At 36.1% G+C, this 13,268-nt stretch overlaps 1 pseudogene; it reads right to left on the bottom strand.

Annotated features, from left to right (window-relative positions):
* Window positions 1-3,059: 3,059 nt before the first annotated feature.
* LOC138858264 (uncharacterized) lies at window positions 3,060-13,008 on the bottom strand (annotated as a pseudogene).
* Window positions 13,009-13,268: the final 260 nt, after the last annotated feature.

The raw sequence follows: 13,268 nt of genomic DNA, 5'->3' as shown, positions 1-13,268 counted from the left end.
TAACAACTGTAAAAGTGTATTCCGCCGATTTTTACTCTCGTGTAGAAGGATTTATGTGTCAGTGGTTTGTCCTGCATCATTTTATCACCGCAGGTCCAGATTGCTGCTTTTTTGGTGCTATCAGAAACCCACGTATCAGAGCTCAGGTTTTTGTTTTGCTCACATATTATTATAACATCGACGTTCCTTTCGTACACGGTTTGCGTCAACAGTTCTTGTGCGGCTTCGCAGTGGTTTAGGTTGATCTGTAATATTTTCATTTCCTTTTCTTTTGGCAAGCTTCTAAGAAAATGGGACATCTTCGGCACCCAATTTAATGGTTTGCACTCGCATCCGGTCGTGGTGGCTGCGGTAGCTTGGCATTTTCTTTCTTCGCTTTTTTGTTTTTGGGGGTTTTGTATTTTACTGTAACCCAAGCTTCGTCTCTTGGTGTTTCTTTTTTCCCTACATTAGCTGGCTTCTCGCATATTTCCTCTACGCTCTCCTTTTCCTTTTGCAAGTCTTCATCCTGCGACCTTTTGGTCCTTTTTGGGGGGGTGTTTCGCGTCACTTGTCTCTCATCACGTAGCCTTTTCGGTGTGGCTACTACAGCATTCCGTATAGGCTGGTTTTGTGTACTGGAAATCTTCAGTTTAGCGAGATCCTTCTGTGCACTTGCATGCAGCTTCAAAATCGTGTTTAGAAGCTCCCTCATTTGGTTATTAATGGAGCGTTGTGGGAGACTCATCATACCTGTTAATTTATTTATGTTTTCTCCCAATTCGTGCATGTAATCTTGCACAACATCATTTTTTTGGAGCAGCGTCGGGATTTCCTTTTGTAGCGCGGGCGGAGAAGATCGAGCTCGTGCTTGTTTTTCGACGGGCGTTTTCTCTGGCGGTCGGGCTAGTTTTGGTGCTCGCCTGAATGGATCAGTTTCTGCTGGTTTGCTCAAACTTGTAGTTGTATCTGATGCAATGGCCAAGTGGTCCACCATTGCATCATTGCATTCGTTGGATATCGACGGTCGGGAGCCTGCTTGCTCACCCCCCAAAACCGCCGGCACTGGGCTTTTTACACCCTGCACCGTAACTTTTAATTTTCCTGTACTATTCCCAGACATGTTTTGTTTTTCCGGGATCCTACTCGTACCATTTTATACCTACTGGAAGGTGGTTTGCTCAGCCGCTCCTAACCTGGAGGCAGACGCTACCCAGTAAGCCGCTCAATCTGAGTCAGACGCTTTCGGGGTTTTTGTGTTTGACACTTATTTATGGGCGGGGTCGATTCACCCTATCACAGAAACTTAGTAGGGCAGATATAGCTTTTTAGGCTATACCCTTCATCTCTGCTGCTTTGGTCGGGGACTGCTTATTGAATATTCGCAGCTAACCTTCATATCTGGAGGCCGTTCAGCTATCCGCCACCTGCTGACCCCCACAGTAGTATAAGCTAGCCTTGTGAGCATAAGCTAGCCTTGTGAGCATAAGCTAGCCTTGTGAATGCCATATGTATGTAAATGTAAGAATTTGTGTGCATATGCATAAGCGGTACTCTCACAGAGGTGAATAGCCTAATTCACGGTCACGGTCATCCGATTGTGCACAGTTTCATACTTCTGACCAAACACCAATCTTCCTTCCAAATATCAGTAGAGCCGTCATCAAGTTTATCAATTTGTTTTTGTGTTTTTCTTATCCTCTGTCGTTCAATAGGCCAACAAGTGTTAATATACTGAACCGCTACTGACGATTTAGACATTGGTAACCTTAAAAGATACCAGGCAGCTTCTTGACTACTCGTCGCAATACTATTCAGCATGTCAACGCTTATTTTACGAGTTATTTTAACAATATCGAATTCTTGATTCTCATTCATAACTTCTATTATTTTGCGTTGTAAATTGCTAATGCCTTTGTTGGTTTTATTTACATATTCGACGACATATGACGCGCCAGAATATTCTTCAGTATTTATCTGAAATCCATATTTGTCTTTAAGGCATTAAAAACAAATGGACTGAAAGTATTGTGCCATTTTTCGGACGCCTGTCGTTTATAGAATATTTTTAGTCTACTACTTGTAACACCAGATTTTAGTTTACAAGTATCTTTGTATTCTTCATCTGATCTGAAATTATTACTTTCATAATAATCATTAATACTGTCATAGTCATTACTTTCTAAGTTAATTCTAATTTCATTATATCTTTTCAAGTGTTCTTTGTAAAGTGGACTCATTTTTTCCATCGGTATTAAAATCATTGTAGATTTACAATCTGGTGCTTCAAATCGACACTTTTGACTAGAGTCGGAGCCAATTTTTTTGTAGCACTTAAATTTATGCTTATGCGTAAGTAATTTTATGTTTCCCAATGTTTCCGGCGTTGATACTGATACTAAACTGTTAATCATTTCTATTGCTTGTTTTTGCTCTTCTCCAAGAATATATGTGGGAGCATTACCATAAAGCCATAAAATAATATGCGCATGTGGACTTCCTCGATGTTGAAATTCGATCCTCAAAAAGTAGTTAATAACTTTAAACTTACCAAAAGGGCTGAACTTCTTTGATTGTAAAATTGTCATTAATACATTAACTAATTTGTTAAAATAAATAGCACATGTTACAGCATCGTTGTTAATTAATGTACTTTTTTGGATAAAACTTAGTTCCGTACCATTGTATCAACATACACAGGAACATTGATAATTTGTCCGTATATGCCGCATTGTCCTTGAACGTGCCTTAATCTTTTTATTTGCATAAAGGGAATTCGAAGAGAAATAAGCCTTTCAGTGATGAAATCTATTTTTTTAAATGTTGCGGTATTTTTGGATAGTGAAATCCATTATAAACTGAAAAATTAGGAATGTTATTTTTATCTAAGGCTGATTTACAAGTAGAACAAATTTTGAGTGCACCCACATTTTGCTCATTAGTTATTGGGTTAATAATATTTCCAGATGCAGATGGTTTCCTTAAATCTTTTTCAAACCAAAGTCGATCGAAGATTAAGCAAGCATGTCCAAATTCATTATTTTTAAAGTTATCGTTAAAATATTCATGATTTATGGTATCTAAATTGACTGTAGTATTTGCACTTGATTGACTTCGTCCATTTGCTGAGATACTTCAACTACTACATGCTGCATTTCTTGTAAACCAGCTATATTTCCAGAATTTGTACTTATTTCATCTATTATTGGATCGTTAATTATTCTTGTAAATTCGATGTTTAAAGAAGTAGATAATTCTGCAATCACATCTGCAGTTTGTAGACACCTCCTTCTATCCGCTTCACGTTGCTTCAATTTATCTAGATCATTACCTTGATCGTTTCTTTGAATGGATGATGGTTGTATTTTTTCCGAACCAGATGAACTTTGAGCCGTATCTATTTCTTCATTATTCAGTTCTATTATACTCGTGTTTGAAGAGGTAGATGGCCCAACAATACGTTGTGAAATATGTATGCGTTCACTTCTTTCCGCTTCACGCTGCTTCAACTTGTCACTGTTCTGCTCCCTGTATCGTTTTTGACGTTCTTTTTTATTATTATTTACTCTAAAAATATATATATGTGTTAAAAGATGTCCGGTTTCAATAATAATATTTTGTGATCCCTGTAATGATTATTGGGATTTGAAATATTTATAGAAAATATGTTATTAAAATAAAATCAGAAAAATAGTAAAATATTTTAAATGGCTTTAATATATTAGTAAGCTCAAGAATCTTAGCAAGTTATTTCAATATATTACTAAATGTTTCACTATAAATTCCACTATGATTAGAAAAATTAATTAATTTTTTAATGTTCATATTAGTAACAAATAAGAAAAAGACTCGTGCCCTGCAGGCCATCAGCTGATTTTGAAAGGCAATTCTGTCAGTCCTAATAAATTTATTCTCGAAGCAATTGTTTTAATGCATTAATTTTAATAAGAATGCAATTAAAATTAATAAGAATGCAATTAAAATTAATAATTAATTTAAAACAATATATGCAATCAAATTTATGTGAATTTTTATCTACCAAGAGAGTAGATTTTACATTTACTGTGTGCTTGATGCACAGATAAATGCATATACTTTAATTATAAAAATATAATTAACTTAAGATGACTTGATAGTGTCATAGTGTGATTTTGCTTTCTTTGCAGTAGGCTGATCACTTTCACTCTCTAAATTATCACGGTCAGACATTTGATTATCAGAAAAATAATTTATTTTCAAGTAAAACACAGGTTATGTGTACTGTAGTAAAAAACCACGGCATGCGTCGCCACGCCAAAAATCGGTTTTACGTGCGGCTATAGATGTTTCACATCAAAATCTCACAAATTTGTAAATACATACATAATATATGTGCCAAAGCCTACTACGGCAAGTTTACGTAGAAATTTGTAAAAACACCTGCGAGCACACACAATATGGAACATATATTCTTCACGAAAAATTATTTACTCACACTATGAAAATTCACATGTACACAACTATCGAAATATTTGAAACAAACTGCAAATTATACGCTAACATGTACGTGCACTTCGAACGCCAACAAATGAGTCGACTAGATAGGGACAACTTTCGTTGTAATTTACATGAGTACCTGAAGGCGACGGAGTAACCTCACAGTCTCAAAAGTACAGTGTATCAGTACAATGCGTTGACAAGGATGACATGATGCGAGACTCTCTCATTTCCGCTTATTTTTCTGTTATTCTCTTTCCCTGATTATTAAAATCAGGGAATTTCGAACAGCTGATGTCAAAAAAGGCGGGATGCCAGAAATAAACCCGCTAAAAATAGCTAACAAAAGCAGTGTGAAAAGAAATTTCAAGGAACGACACAAATACTTTTAAATAACGTGCAACTAAATTTTATTTGTTAATTTAATTTAAAACGTTCATTATAAAACAATGATCTTTTATTATGACTTGTATTGTTTCTTTGTTATAATTTTTTTATTTATATGCTATTTTTTTATGTTTTATGATTTTTTAAAAATTTTATAGTATAAATACAAGTACATAGGGATGTATATGCGTTATATAGGCCTACTCGGGGACGGAGCACCTAAAAATAATATCGATATGCAAAATACCCACAAGTTTTTTTACAATACCCAATCCATTTTCGTTCGACAGTGGCATGATTGGCAAATGTTATAAAAAATGTGGGTTTTGACAGCTCTCTCTCGATTCTAAGAGTCTCGCATCATTTCATCCTTGGCGTTGAGCAGTGCTCCAAACAATACGAGCTATTTTCAAGTATTTATTTATATTATTACTAAAAATCGTACAATATTACTAAAAATCGTAAATTATAAATATCAATAATGAATGTTTCAATATAAATTCCACTATGATTAGAAAAATTAATTGTTTAGTGTTCATATTAATAACATATGAGAAAAAGATTCGTGCGCAGCACGCCATCAGCTGATTTTGAAATACAATTCTGTCAGTCTTAAAACATTTTTTTAATGCATTAATTTCAATTTTTTTAATGCATTAATTTCAATAAGAAAGAAATTAAAATTAATTTAAAAACATTATATACAATCAAATTTATGTGAATTTTAATCTACCAACAGAGTAGATTTTACATTTACTGGCATTCAAAACACACCAAATATACGCTTGATGCACAGATAAATGCATGTATCCGAGCTCAGTGTAGAGAGTCGATTACGCATCGCGTCGCCACACCGTACACACTACTGCATATAGACTGTATATATTTACCATCATTTATCTAAAAGGTAATCTCTTTATTTATCTAATATTATCAGTGTATAGTGAGAGAAACAAAATAAAATTTTTTTTAATTTTACTTAAATGAACGCAGATTCTAAGGAATCGAAACCAACTCAATATCTCAAAGTACCAAAAATGATTCCGGACGAAAGAGTCCATGAACACCTGCAGAAGCTACAAGCTTATTTCAATTAGGCTTAGGAACCTCTTAAATCAAGATACGAAAACGAAAGCATATTGGTCGATAAACAAATATCGATATTAATGTACTTTCCAAAGATTACAAAAGAAACAAGTGAGGAATTGATCTTACTTCAGTCCACTGCTTCAAATTGTTTGTAAATTTTATCCCAAAGACAGCTGGGACCCTATACTAGTAAACATATGCACCGCCGCATTACCAGAAAAATGGATACTACTATGCGGGCAATCGCTCTCATCACAAAGAAAATGTTCCAAGTGGCAACAAATGAAAGATTTCCTAACTACCCAGTGTGAATACCAAAAAGTGTAGGCAAAAAAATAAAACGTCATGCGAACTGTGTACAGGAGGGCATAAGCTCAAATTTTGCGAGAACTTCAAAAGAATTAATATTACAATTTGAATCAATTTTGTAATAACACAAAGACTTTGTACAAACTGTTTGTCAAGTGCGCATTCACTCAAAGATTGCAAAAGCAAGTTCAATTACGTTTACTGTCATGCACGGCATCCTTCTATGCTTTATATAAATAATTTTTCCAGTTCACCGCCAAACAGCGTAAATATGAAAGGGTTATGTGCATTAGCAAACCCCAAAAATTGCTCAGAACCACCATGCTGCTCAAAAGCATTAAAAACTCAAACCCAAAAAAGAGGGCATAAGCTACAATCTTGCTTCATTACAGCAAATTCCCGATATCACCCGAAAGAAGAACCACAGGATTAGTGGTAACAACAACTCCCAAAAACCAAAATCCCGAAAATTTATAAAAGACACCAAGTTACTCAAAGGCACCAAACACTCAAACGCTACACAGCGAAATTCAAAGTAGAGTACTACTACCCACAGCAGTCGCTCCATCGAACACCGAGGAGAACTGTTTAAGCTTAGGGCCTTAATATACCAAGGATCGCAACGATAATTTATAGCGTCTAAGGCAAGGCACAAAATAGGAAGCACAGAATGGGCGGAAGAGTAGTTCAAAACTCTAATATTGTAAAATCTGGGAATCTCAAATGAATACCTGAATTTACAATTAAAGAAATATCAATTACAACCCCTGAATATCAGTATTGTGAAGACTTTTACGTAGCCACAATTACTAGATCGAATAATGGTCGTATGGCATACCTACCATTATCTGAACACAACAATTTCCCAACACAATCGCCTTAGGTCACTCTCGCACCTCTGCAATACAGCAGTTTTAAAGCATGGGAAAACACCTAACTAAATAAGCATTAATGTCGAAAAATCGACTCCTTTCACACAATATTGCAGGATAATGACATCCTTGAACGATTTTTCTCGTACCAGCAAGCCCCCAGGGTAATCGCTTACATGCTCAAGTTCATAGAACAACTCAAAATTAAAGTTAAGGGAGTAACCTCAGTATACTCCCAATGCGATACAGACGCACCTAGACTTACAAAATGCAAAGGTCGCTCTTATCGCATCTACTCAAGCGCGTTACTTCAGCCGAGAAATTTCGTTACTAAAATAATCCATTCATAGACACGAACACCATCCCATAATAATATTAGAGAAGTCTCGACTTGCCACATTATCCACATATTAATGCTTCATGCAGAACATCGCCTAATTCAACATATGGTCCGCTAGGAATTTTATATTCCCCAACAGAAGATGCGAACACAGATTATTTTAGCACTTCCACCGGAACGCTGCAACTTCGCTCTGCCTTTCTCCATCATAGGAGTCGATTTTGCTGGATCTTTCCCCCGCTCTGATGAAAGGTGGGTGGTGTGGGTGTTTTTGCCTGTTTTACCACAAAAGCAGTACACCTTGAGCTTTGTACTAATCTGACAAAGGAGGAATTCCTTGCGCCATTTGCTCGCGTTTTCGGACGACCCGACTTCCCGTCGAAGATCTGAGATTGTACAAAAGTATACGTCCCAAGGCACTAATTGACAATTTATCCTCCCAAGCGCTCCTCATAAGGGTGGTTTATGGGAATCAGCTGTAAAAAACTTAAAATCTCACTTCAAAAAGGTGGATGGAAATTACAAATAACGAAAAGTTCACAACATTACTAATTCGTATTGAAGCCGTTCTCAATTCACGGCAACTAACGCACTCTCGCAGGATCCCTCCGACTTCACAACCCTAACTCCAGGCCTTTTCTCATGGGAGCACCCGTTCAAGCCATCCCTGAGCCAGACGGGAAGACGCTATCCTACTAAACAGATGGAAAAGAATTAAAATTCTCCATCATAATTCAGCCGCCGATGGAACGAAGAATATTTAGAGGTCCTTCCCAAGAGGTACGGATAGAAAACTCCAGACAAAGCGCCAAAACTTGGAGATTGCGTCCTAATCCATGACGATTGTCTTCCGCCTACAGAATGGCGGCTTGGCTGCCTAGAATAGCTTCATTTCGGGTCCGATGGTCATATCCGAATAGTAGATCCACGCACGCAATCCGGAGGGCTAACCAGACCGCTCGTAAAAGTATGCTTCCTGTCCATCGACTATACTAGCAAAACTAAAATGATATTCAATTCAAATAAATCGAGTTAATAAACCCGCAAATAAATAATAAAAAAAAACCACGTTAACAGCAATCACCAACCAACAAAAATGGTCGTTCAATATGACGACCAATGGGTGCCACAGAATTAGAGCCTTTAAACATTTAAAAAAAAAACCTTCACTTGTCGACTATTCTAAATATTCTCTATGCCGTCGACAATATTTTGACCTAAACAAAAAATGTTATAATAATTACTTAAATAAAGTAAAACAGAACACTGTAAGTAATCCAAAATCGTTTTATGATTTCGTCAACTACAAACGCAGGATTTCCAAATTTCCGTCCGCGATGAAATACAAATCTATAATTTAAAGTAATAATGATATTATATCTAATATGATTACAGAATTTTTCAAATCAAACTACTGTAATAATTCTTCCAAAAATTTTTCTTATCAACACGTGCTGTGTTCAAATACTTTAATTAACGCTCCAATTATTTCTGAAGAAGACGTCCTACTTAATTTAAATAAGTTAAAACTATCTTTTAGTTACGGCCCAGACATGATACCCTCATGCTTCCTAAAAAATAGTGCCAAATGTATATAGTATACAGTATATTTCTTTCAATATGAAAACAGTCATTTATAATTCCTTTTCATAAAAGTGGATTTAGATCCAACATTGAAAACTATAGAGGTATCGCAAAACTATCAGGTATACCTAAACTTTATGAAGCTATCATTACTGACCATATAACCTTTTCGATTTCTCCGTTAATTTCCTCATCTCCGCATGAATTTCGTAAAGGGAAATCGACTCTAACAAACTTGCTCGAATTTGTAAACCATGTATCATTGGGTTTTAGGGAACATCAGCATACGGATGTTATATACACAGACTTTAGCAAAGCTTTCGATAAAGTAAATCTTTCGATTCTCATACATAAACTTGATGTGCTGGGCTTTCAGCCAAGATTCTTTCAATGGGCATCTTCCTATCTTCTTAAACACAACGAGTGATATTTGAGGATACACCTTCAGATACAATTAATGTTTCTTCACGTCTTGGCCCGATTATGTTTTTGTTGTTTATTAACGATATCCCTTCAGTAATTGAATTCTCAAAAATTTTATTATACGCTGTCGACGTAAATCTTTTTAAATCATACACTTCAATTGGGGAAAGGTGTCTGTTGCAAACAGACTTAAACAATTTGGTTGCATGGTGTGATAGAAATGATTTGCCATTCAATCTGAATAAATGTAAGACGATGTGCTTTTCCCGTAGATCTGTGCACCCCTCTTCTTATGTAATAAGACACCTTATTCTGGAGCAAGTTTTTATCTATGTTGATTTGGGAGTTAATATGGACCCTAAGCTTAATTTTTGCCTTTATATTGACACCATGGTCTTGAAAGCAAAAGCTGTCCTCAGTTTTGCTAAACGTTAGTCTAAAGAATTTAGAGATCCGTATATTACTAAAACTCTTTATACAACTTTGGTTAGACCTATATTGGAATATGGCTCTGTTGTATGGATCCCTAGCTACCAAATCCATTCTGACAAGTTAGAGTCTGTTCAAAAACAATTTTTACTTTTCGCCTTAGCACATTTCCGATGGGATTCTAGGATAAGTCTAACTCCATGCACTAGTCGTTTAAAACTTAATAATCTACCTACACTTTCTAATCGTAGGGAAATGCTTGGCATAATATTCTTAGTGAAAATTTTGAATGGAACAGTTTGCAGTTCTTTTCTCCTGTCTGAAAATAAATTTAATATCCCGGTTCGCTTTTTGAGGCAGTTTAGACCTTTACTGCTAAAATCCTGTAGATCAAATTTTGAACTAAAGGAGCCATTCCGCTATATGTCATGATTTTAATTCTCATTCCAGCACATTTGACTTATCTGACTCACTTTTCAAAATTAAAAAGACTTTATTGTTTTCTCTTAATAAATGAAAATGTAACAATTTATTATATCGTAACTATAAATCTTAGCTGTTGAAATTTTTGTTTCTGTAGCTGAGCAGTTTTAGATCTCAACACTTAAAAAACTTTCTTGCCTTTTCTGACTCGGCTAATTCCGCACGTATGTGGATTGCGCCCCTCGCGTCGGTTGGGCGGGAGTTTAAATGCTGAATGAGTTGTTTTGATTCCATCTAATAAAGTTGCTGCAATGCCAGATGATACAACACCCAAGGCGATATCATTTTTTGATCGTAGCTCAGCATTAATTAACAAATAAGAAGTGTTTTAACAGTTCCATCTGGTGCGTCCAAAAAAACGTGTGTTCTTGTTTCCAATTATTTTCACTCACCGTTAATTTTTTCTGGAAGTATTATTTTCTTTTATAAAACTCAATAAATTCGGTATACCGCACTAATTTCTTTAATTTTATTAAAGGGAATGTCTAATTGCCGCATATAGAAATCTGAATTCGAATTGATGGAAGGCGAGTGCTCCTGCGAATAGCCGCAGTTCTGTCCTTCTTTTGGTGTGGTGTACAATATGATATCTTTATGGGTGGTGTGATCGTGGTGGTTTGATGTGGAATAAATGGTAAGTAGGTGTTGTGATGTGGATGTACGTAGATGTGGTATGGCAGTTCTTATGGTGAGGAGGCACTAAGACTCATTTAGCCAAAACGAATCCCCTTTGCCCCGCCGAAACTGTCAGCATAATACGGTCGTAAATAGTTGTTTGTTCATAATTTAGTAGTGAAACATGCAGGTGACCATCCCTGCCAATTCGCCAGTATCATACATTCACGATTTATATCTGTATTGTTTAAATCAGTTGTACTTTGATTTGGTGAATTCATGCTGCAATGACTGCTGGACAAATTTGCGATGACAATGCAATGATCGTCAATAGCAATCAACGCTTCACTGTACACTGCGTCATACAATAAATAATCATTCATCGATTTTTTTTGATTCTTCCACAACATTTGTGATCGGATTGGGAAACTCGTCGTCAGTACTATAGCAAATAGTAGACGAATTTGGGTTCCTGTGCAGTTTAATGCTGCTTTAGCAAGCATACTGTCACAATGATTGTCATCTTCTATCAAGCCTAGTGCAAGGCATGCATCTTTATAGGTTGGATACCGTTGTCCACTTACTTTACGTTCATATGTCTATCTTGAAATGACAGTGTTACGGTGACATTAACCAGCAACAGTCACAGATAAAAGCACCATTGAAACCATGTAAAATAGCGCGGTACTTTCGAATAGAGCAGTATTTGTGCAAAGGCACCAAAAGCATCCACACAATTATAAAATTCAAAATATTCCAGCACTGTTTCGTTCGTGAAAAATACGCGTTGACCGTTTTCGAGATGCATAGCTAAATAACTCAACATTAATATGAGCATTGAATGTTATACTCAGCTTAAACTATCAATGTCTTCAGCACGTATTTTGTCCATGGGCAAATCAAAATGTGAGTTTATTAAAGACTTAAATTAAAAAAAAAAACACGTGCTGTAATGTCAAAATGACGTATTGCATTTTGTGGTAGCAATAGCAATGACGTAATTTTAGTGAATTGAACTACCTACGTACGATGAAGGTAGAATGACAGAGTTACCAATTTGGGCAGTATCAGTGTTGTTCGCAATGGTATCTCGCAGGGGAATATATTCTTCTGCACGTTATGTCGCAAGTATCGTAGTCGTTCACTCTCTGTCTTCCATAAATGTCCATCATAAATTATTGACAAAGCTCATGACATCGTAAAATGATACGCTTAATAATCTGTAATAATAAATTTTCTAATTATTTGACAGTTTCTTCTTTAATAATAACTTAATTATGGCCCTAATAATGAATGAATTACCCGTTACGTGATTTGGTTGTTTAATGTTTATGCAATAACCGGTGTGTCCCTTCCAGAAAATTAGCGGATATTGAAGATCGTCATATGAACGGTGGGTATCAGTAATAAAGTTAAGACTATCATCTCTTTTTCGAATCACGATTTGTCTCCAATCACGACTTCAGCAACGTTATCAGCAACAGGGGTGTTGAACATACGTATATGCTCTTCAGCTGGTGTTGTATTAGGATTGATTACAATAGCTCGGTTGTCATTTTGTAGCTTGAGAATTTGTGATTTGAATAATTTAAACAAATCATTGTGCTCATGTAACAGAGCGTCCACCTCGCCGATAATTCGCCTGGCAAAAGAGGAAATGAGGTTATTGTAATCAGATCGTGCATTCACGCGATTGGCGAGTGGGCTTTCGGAGTCCTCGCCACCCATAAAATAAAATTGTAAAAATGTATGAGATTCGGCTGGCTTTGGCAGCAAATAACCCACTTTGGGATAAACTTGGCCTTTGATTTTGAAAATAGAATTAAATAGTTGAACGTCTGCAGCAATAGTTTGAACAATTTCTGTTGCTCCGAACGATGTCATTTGGAAACATGAATTGAATGCACGAATTGACCATAGGAACAGGCTAGAATCTGGATCTGTACCGATAAGTAAGTCGTTCAATAGTTCAGGTGGTGTTTCAATGTCCAATATTTGCACTTTTCCTGATAAGCAACACATCCCGTCTGCCGCATTTTTAAATATAAGTGACCGACATTAAGAACATATTGGTGATTTGCGCGCCTGCTGCCTTCCTTGAATGTAGTAGCCGTTGCTCAGGTTCCCTCTCCGAAATCGAACGCTGATTTGTCGTTATCCTTTGCAACTATGGTAGGGGCAGAACCTACCATCGATTATTATTATTAATTAGACTTAACGTTTAAATAAAATAATAAAACACGTATATTTATTAAACACGTAAACGTTTTAGCTTTAATTAA

Source organism: Bactrocera oleae, chromosome Y (genome assembly GCF_042242935.1).
Source record: "Bactrocera oleae isolate idBacOlea1 chromosome Y, idBacOlea1, whole genome shotgun sequence".
Taxonomy (NCBI): Eukaryota; Metazoa; Arthropoda; class Insecta; order Diptera; family Tephritidae; genus Bactrocera; species Bactrocera oleae.
Note: the sequence above shows the minus strand (reverse complement) of the source record. Positions and strands in the feature narration are given on the sequence as shown.